We start from the raw sequence: 8,835 nt of genomic DNA on the forward strand, positions 1-8,835 counted from the left end.
AGAGTTTTGTGGGTATAACTACAAAAATACAAGAGTGAGGCATGAAATAGTTTGATAAACTCTTATAATATGGTCAAAATGCAATTTGACAAGAATATCAAAAGAATAAGGAGTAACAATGATGGTGAGTTTGTACCACTTGAAACGACCTAGACACTGGTTTTTAAGTAAAGTTTCCCCCTTATTTTGACCATACATCATCGACATACGGTCAATTGGCTTCGACAGTACATGATCTTGCTAATTTGGTTTGTTATGATAACTTTACAGATTCGCACAAAGATTTTCTAGTAGCCATTAGGTCCCACAAAGAACCCAAAAATTTCAAACAGGGTATGCAATACATCAAGAGGAGAGAAGAAATGCAAATAGAAATATGAGCCCTTGAACAAAATGGAACTTGGTCTAATGAAGATCTACCTAAAAGAAAATGTGCTATTGACTCAAAGTGGATCTACAAGGTCAAGTACAAGCCAACTGGAGAGGTTGAAAGGTTTAAGGTTTGTTTTTTGGCCAAAGGTTATATGCAACAAGAAGGGGTGGACTATCATGATACTTTTGCACTGGTGACAAAACTTGTCATGGTTCGTACCTTGCTCGTAGTTGTTGTCAAGAAAGATCGGATCATTCATCAATTGGATGTCAATAACGCATTTGTACATGGAGACTTAGATGAAGACATCTATATGAAGACCCCACAAGGTTTCGCCAAGGAACGAGGGACAAAAGTATGCAAATTACGGAAGTCTCTCTATGGTTTACGATAAGCTTCACGAAATTGGTATCAAAAGTTCACTACGTCATTGTTGAGTGTTGGTTTTAAGCAATCCTATGCTGACCATTCCCTTTTCGTTTACAAGCAACAAGAGAGCTTCATTGTTTCTATTATTTATGTTGATGATGTAGTGATAGTTGACAATGATTTTAAAAAGATTCAGGAGATGAAAATGTATCTAAACAAGGAGTTTAGTATCAAGGATCTTGGACCATTGAAATATTTTCTTGGCATAGAAGTTGCAAGAATTGCTGATGCTCTAGTGTTAAGTCAACAAAAATACACATTGGATATTCTTGAAGATTGTGGAATGATTGGCTATCATCCTAGCACGTTACCCATGGAACAAAATCTAAAGCTTTATCACGGTGACAATAGTTCCAATGTTTATCCACATCAGTATAGGCGACTTATAGGAAGGTTTATCTATCTTCAAGCTACAAAGCCATATATAATTTACTTAGTGAATGTATTAAGACAGTTTGTGTTAGATCCACATCAAATACACTTGGATGAAGCTTTACGTGTCTTACATTATTTGAACTCTTCACCATGTCAATGTATACTTCTTCCTAAAGATGGAGGAATGAATCTTGTTGCATATTATGATGATGACTGGCTTAGCTGTCTTGTTACAAGAAGTTCGAGGACCGGGTACTTGGTACTACTAGGAGGAGCTCCCATCTCTTGGAAGACAAAGAAATAATCGGTTGTTTCTCGGTCTTCTACTGAAGCAGAGTATCGAGCCATGGCATCAACTGTGAGTGAAGTTTTGTGGTTGCCTTGGTTGCTTAAAGATCTTGGTGTGCATGCAAATAGGCCTATGTCTTTGTTTTGCGATAATCAAGATGCATGTCACATTTCCAACAATATTGTGTACCATGAGCGTACGAAGCACGTGGAAATGGACTGTTATTTTGTCCATGAACGAGTTATGTCCAAAGAAATTTTTCCTCTTTGCATTCATACGACTCACCAAGTGGCTGATTTGTTTACAAAAGCTTCAGGGGCACCACGACTACGGTTTGTGACTTATACGCTCCATCTTGAGGGGGAGTAAAGAAAACGATGTAATCATATCATAGCAGATTGCTATGACTTGTTTCCTTTTATCTTTTACTGTTTTATAGGCTTTTGTTTAGAGTTTATTTTTGATAAGGATTGCTATCCTTGCTGTGCACGTTTTTCTAGTGTATATATACCAATATCATTTATTGAATAAAAGTAATCTTTTGAGCCATTAATTTGTTTAGTATTTTGGGTGAATAATCCTAGCTTGATACCATGTATGGAGTATATTTATATATGAGAAAGTTACATTGGGGTCCTTATACTATACAAACATATAAAAGTAATGTATACTATAAACTAGCACCAACGATTATATGGTTCTTTTTTTGTTGTGTTTCATATTAGTGTGTTAATGAAATATAAACTAGACGGGACAAGAATGAGGTGAACCCATCACTTGTGACTACTATCAAGTGATATGGGTATTACGTTTGGTCTCGATCCATCTGAGGGGAAATTGATTTTGAGTTGAGATGTTACTTTTGCCGAGAGGTTTATAGCCGACCAAAGTTCTGTCATGAAGGTGAATCATGCCTCGAAATAGATGGATGATGTAGCTTAATTTTCCCATTTGTGGGTGATCTCCGATAGAAGAAACATTGTATTTCCATAGTTGTTGGAGTTTTCCTCCGACCAAAACATCTCACGTGAAACTTGGCCTTGACAAGTCGTGTTACACGTCAAAAAACCAACCATTCCGTATAGCCTTACACGGATACAAGTTCTAGAACATGTGAACATCCAACAAAGCATTCATTCCCATATACTATACCAAAGTGTGACATGGACTATACGGCTTCTTTTGGTACTGGCTAGTTGGCTGAAGCTCAAAAACTTTACCTTTTTCTTTCAAACTTTTACTTGTATCACCACCTGCATCACCAACAACGCCACCACCAACGCCATCACCACTGACCAACACCACCTGAATAATTAAAATGCTAAATGGATAAGTCAAACGCTTAATGGTTACAATGTTTGCAGGCTAAAATCATTTCAAATACACTTTTAGGCTTCACAAAAAGATATGATGAATTCCATGCTTTTGATACTTTTCCTTTTACAAAATAAAAGGTTTCTTTTAGATGTTGAACTATGTACAGTTGTTATTAAATGCGAAAACATACTGTGTCCACCTGTCTTCGCTGTAGCTAGAATCACAAATTGACCATTTTACAAATCAATACTATATGCATTGGGGCTTACTACAATTTCTTTACAATTACAGGCTCCACAAATGCTTTACAAAAGTATATATGTTCAACAAGGCTTGACAAATCATTTAAGCATATTATAAGATAATGGAATGTGTCATGCTATGCATTTCTCACACATATACATACATGGATCTTGATGTGCTTTTAAAATAACTATACTTACTGTCCATTGAAATATTTGAAAATATCCTTATACTCCCCTCCACAGAAAATGGTTAACTGATCCGCACACATGCGTTGTCAGTATGTATAGTTATTTTAAAAGCACGGGTAGGAGGGAGAGGGTGGGGTGGGTGATTGGACAATATGAATTTCTATATTAATATAAACCAATTAATAAAAATACAAGATAACGGGTAAAAGAGTCATTGCATATGAGTTACATGATGAGAGACACAGATAAAAAGTTGAGCGATGGTACGAGTAAAAAACAAAAAAAAACTGAACTAGATCCATAGGCAGAGTCAAACCACAGAGATGATTTATGTATTTTACTCTGAATTGTATCATGTACAATGCAAACTTCTAAGAGAATGCCTTGTCTTCTTTCACTTTAGATGTAAAATTTTGTTTCTGTCTTATATAATTTTAAGATTGATTCTTGTTGCATAATGCCTAGTATTTTATGATGTAACTATCGTTGTGTTAACTGCAAATTTTGATTAAAAAAAGACAATTTATGAAAAACAGAGGAAATACCTGTTGCAATAGTTCTCAGTGAATTGGTTCCTTAATCCCGTCTTGGTCTCGGTGCCTGTGTTATCCAAGGCTTGTGAGAAGGTTTCAGTTTCTGAGGTCTGTATCTCAGTAGCAGTTGCTAAAGCACACGACTGAAGAAGTGACTCGGATCCAACAATACGCAGATCTTTCAACAAAAAAATGCTACGTGGAAGATGATTTATTCCTGTACAGTTTATATCCAACTCTTCTAAACACTCTAGACTTCCAAGTTCCTCCGGCAATTTCTGGACTCGACTACAAAAAGGGAGATAGAAATATCTCAAACATTTCATCTTACAGATGCTGTTTGGAATATCTTCTAAAGATGCACATTTTTTCAGGTTCAGCTCCTCTAAACATTCTAATTGCCCAATATCCTCGGGTAACTTCTCAAGAAGCTGACAAGATTCAAGGTTAAGATATTGCAGATGTTTTAACATGCAAATGCTATCTGGAAGACTTCTAATACCTGTAGACAACAAATTTAGCTTCTCCAAACAGTCTAACTGGCCAAGATCATTGGGTAACTCTTGAAGAAGCAGACAGGATTTAAGTTTGAGAGATAATAGCTGTTTCAACATACATATGCTATCTGGAAGACGTCTAATACTTGTAGACGACAAACTCAGTTCCTCTAAATGTTCTAACAAACCAAGATTCTCTGGTAACTCTTCAAGATACCGGCAATCTTTAAGTTTGAGAGATTTTAGATGTTCCAACATACAAACACTATCTGGAAGACATATGACATGTGTAGAGTACAAAGTTAGCTCTTCTAAGCATTTTAACTGGTCAATGTCCTTGGGCACCTCTGGAATACAGCCATCCAATGTAAGGCGCCTTATGTGTTGTAAACCACAAATGCTTTCTGAAACACTCTCAAGCTTTGTGCAAGGCTGGAGATCTAGTAAGACACACTCGAGACTAGTTCCATTTGATGAGGATTGGTCTTTAGAATAATCAAATATGAACCGTAGCTTTGGCAGTTTGTTGCGGGAGTACCTTGGGAATTCCTCCAAGCACACCGCAGACACCAATAAGTCAGGTAAACTAAGAAGCTCAAGTGATTCCAATTGTTTGATAAACGAAAAAGATACAGACGATGAGCACCAAAGTAAATCTAAGTAGACAAGCCTTTTTAGACATCCAGGAGGCACATGAAGTTGTATCAAATCATGACATCCTCTAAGCTCTAACCTCTCAAGATTAGGAGTCATCCCAAAGTCAAAAGTCCTCACCTTTGAACAACTAAGGTCTAGGAACTTGAGCTTCTTAAGAACCTGTTATACGCAAAAAGAACAAAAATTAGACGAGTATTGATGTATCAACTAACAAATAGATGAAAAGCATTACAATGAATCAACCATTGTACCTTTCTTTCTCTTCCTTCCCAAAGTTGCACGATTCTGCTATCAGGCAATTGAAGTGCAACAAGATTATTTGCTTGAAATGTTTGGGGTAAAAACGGACCAGGGTAACCATTCCAATTCAATAACTGCAACGAATTCGGAAAGTATTGTTTTTCCTTATCAAACTTCCAGTCGCTAGGGAAGCGGTCATCGTCACTCCCAGTAAGAAAAAGATATCTAAGTTTCTTCAGGTTTCCAAGGCCTTTTATAATAATTTCAGGACTCACTTCGGTCAGCTCCAGCTCCAGTCCAGTACATGTTGACGCTTCAGTACCCTACAATCCAAAAGCAGTCACCATGAAACTTGTGTCATATATGTAATGAAAATTTGTTAGTTTTAGTAAAGCTGATCCTTACCACATTATCTGTGAATAATTCTTCAATTTCCTCGCGAATCCAGAGTCGGCTATGTTTGTTTGGCTCACGAGGGTGCGACCGCCGAACAATATTCTTGCCCAATTCTTCTATTCTATCATGCATACCCAATCCATTATGGAAAATTGTTATGAGTGATTTTTGCTCAAGAACTCTTAAACCGTAGATACCACGAAATCCACAGCTATCGATTGCTCTGATTGCATCATCTTTAGGAAAACCAACCATGAAGCATGCAACATCTAGGAATATTTCCTTGAGATCATCCTCCAGGCCGTCATAGCTTATTTCCAATACCTCTAGAGTTTCCAACGATGGAATTGTTTCTAGTCTTTTTAGTGCATCTATCCATAAAACCTCCTCTTCACCACAAAGATGGGAACCCAAAACTTTGATCGTTAAGGGCAGACCAGCAGAATAACGTACTACTTCTGATGACAGCTTTTCAAACCCTTGATCTGGAATATATCTCTTAAATGCATACCTACTAAACAGGCTCATTGCTTCCTCATCCGACAAGAAATCGACATCATGAATCCACTTCGCATTCACTCCGTGTGCTAGCAGCACTTTCTCGTCTCTTGTTGTAATGATGATTCTACTTCCGTCCTTAAACCAATCACCAGCTAACGCCTCAAGCTGCTTTGGATTATCCACATCGTCTAGAACAAGAAGAACCTTTATATAGCGTAGTCTCATTCTCATGATTTTTTCCCCATCTAAAACACTTCCTCTGTGTTCAATGTTCAGGACATCTGAAAGGACTCGTTTTTGCAATGACCGCAAACCCTTCTTTTTTGAAACTTCCCTTACATCATCAACAAAGCAACTACCTTCAAAAAGGGAAGACACTTTATTAAATATAGATCTAGCCAATGTTGTCTTCCCAATGCCTCCCATACCCTTGATCCCTATGATTCGCACTTTATCGTTCAAACCAATCCCCAAAGACGACTCCAGCTCTTGCATCCGGCGGTCCATGCCTATCAGATTTTCATCATTGCTCAAATGAATGGAACGTAACTTGAGTGAAATCTCCTCACCAATTTTTTTGATGGCTTCAGTTTCATGCCTGCAGATCAAACAAGATTCATGTGGCTTGATCAAGAATATCCCACACGATCAATTAGTTAACATACACATATTTCCTGTGTCTAGGGTGTTGGAAATAAGAAGATCAATGTATGCGGCTGTGTTTTCAAGTTAAATTGAGGAAAATTGTGATTTTTGCTGTTGTGGAAACATGGGAAAACAGAAGAAAGAAGGGCTTGAGGAGCTGTTGCAATAAAGGTAAATATTACTCTCAAAACTGAAGGAAACGGTTACAATGGATTGCAAGACAAAGCAAGGAAATAGGTAATACTTAAAAGCCCAAATTGAAGTACAAAAGTACTATCTACAAATCAAAGTCATGCTTGATAAATCAAGGGCGGACTGGTGTATACCAAAAAAAAAAAAAAAAAAAAGTCAGATCTGGTGAAGTGATGGCAAAAATATATTTCAATTTGTTGATGAGTTTAAGGAGGTTCAATCATCACATAGAAGACTCAAATTTGAGTTAAAAATTTACAATATAACAATTGTACAATGAAAGAGCCTTCTACATCCCCACAGACCTAGATTACAGATACAAAAATGAAAGAGTAATTTTGCAGAGATATGATGAAGGAATTTATACCCATTAGCAATGTTTTTCAGATCCCACCCAACCAGATTGCCTGCACTTTCAAGAGCCCTTTCCCATTTGTTAATCTGTTCGTTAGACTTATGTTTGGCGATTGCTCTTCCAACTGGCCCACTTCGTTTGCGGATGTCACTGGGCTCCACATCATAAAAGAGCGGGTAAGCAATCTGCTCATTCTATCCTGGCACTCCATAATCTTCGCAAGTTCCTTCAGGCACCAAGAAGAAGATGCATAGTTTTTGGAGAAGACAATGATAAAGAACTTTGACTCTTCAATAGCTTTGAAGAGCTCATCGATCCGTTTTCCTTTCTTGAGTTCCTCGTTGTCCCTGAAGGTGTGAATACCTTTTTGCTTAAGATAAGCGTAAAGATGATCAACAAAGGTCTTACGTGTGTCTTCACCTCCAAAGCTTAAAAATACATGATACTTAAAACTCTTTTGATGGGGTGAAGTTGAAGAAGACGCCATTCAAGGTTTTCTTGATGGATCTTCTATGAATCAAATCGTTCTTGAGAGAGATTCTTAAGAAATAATTGCAAAGAAATTAGAGATGCATGTGAACCACGCACAACCCAATGATCGGCAAGATCTAGTAATTTCAACAAAGTGAAGACATAAATTTCTAAATAATAAAGTCAAGGAAGAATTTTCAAATGCCCCTACCAAATAAAAAAAATTAAAAAATTAAAGAACTAAAAAAGTCAACTGATCAACCAAGCTTTTTGTATTGTCAGCGATTGCAAGTTGCAATGGTTAAATGACAAAGTCAACCAAACTTTTGTATTAATTGTTAGAGTAAATTACAAGTTTCGTCCTTGTGGATTAAAAATATAACAGGTTTAGTCCTCAAGATTTATTTATTACAGTTTTTTTTTCTATTTTGTAGTTTCATTGCTCTTTTGGTCCCTTGATCTAACACTGTAGTTTGGTAATGTTAAAAGAATTTTGATCAATTCACCTATCCATTTTAAGTAACTCCCACAGATCCAACAAATACTATTTAAGGGGAAATGATACAAATTTCTTACAAACTTTTCAAAGTTGGTACATATATAGACACACGTTCTCTCAACCCATGATACTTTCAAAAGTCTAAGGTTTCCTTGACCAGTCTAATTTTGAGCTATTCGTTCATGTACCCATTTCTCCATTTTAACATCTTCAAATCAAATTTATTTACTTTTTTTTTTGGAAGTAAAACATGTTTTTTCATTAATTGAAATATCATCGTACAATGAATGAATGGTAAACGGGCAACAAGCTGCGCCGCTAAGCGTTTTTGTTAATTACAAGAGTGTGTATCAAGAGGAAGACGAACAAAAGTTCAACCCCTCGATTCCCTAAATCTCTCTCCAATCGATCAAAACCCCCTTCTTTTTCGCGTTTTTTTTTTATTTTTATTTTCCAAGTTGCCGGTTGCCAAGGGGAAGAGCAGCAGGTGTTGTTTAATTGTGTGAGATATGATGATAAATATATGACTCTAAGATGGAGATCGTGAGGCTGATCTATGGTGATGGAGTCGGTATGGTGAAGATCGATTGAAGGCTTAGTGTGGCTAGATAGTTAAATCCCTCTCTCTTCTT

The 8,835-nt window shown here is 36.9% G+C and overlaps 1 pseudogene across 1 annotated transcript; it reads right to left on the minus strand.

Moving 5' to 3' along the window:
- Positions 1 to 1,926: 1,926 nt before the first annotated feature.
- On the minus strand, positions 1,927 to 7,844 carry LOC145101674 (TMV resistance protein N-like; annotated as a pseudogene). The gene is made up of 5 exons (XR_013705757.1): positions 7,246 to 7,844; positions 5,550 to 6,639; positions 5,156 to 5,467; positions 3,763 to 5,063; positions 1,927 to 2,771 (listed from the first exon to the last, which is right to left on the minus strand). The product of XR_013705757.1 is annotated as a TMV resistance protein N-like (transcript).
- Positions 7,845 to 8,835: the final 991 nt, after the last annotated feature.

The sequence above is a fragment of the Lactuca serriola genome, chromosome 4 (genome assembly GCF_051521515.1).
Source record: "Lactuca serriola cultivar US96UC23 chromosome 4, Lser_US96UC23_V15, whole genome shotgun sequence".
In the NCBI taxonomy this organism is placed as follows: Eukaryota; Viridiplantae; Streptophyta; class Magnoliopsida; order Asterales; family Asteraceae; genus Lactuca; species Lactuca serriola.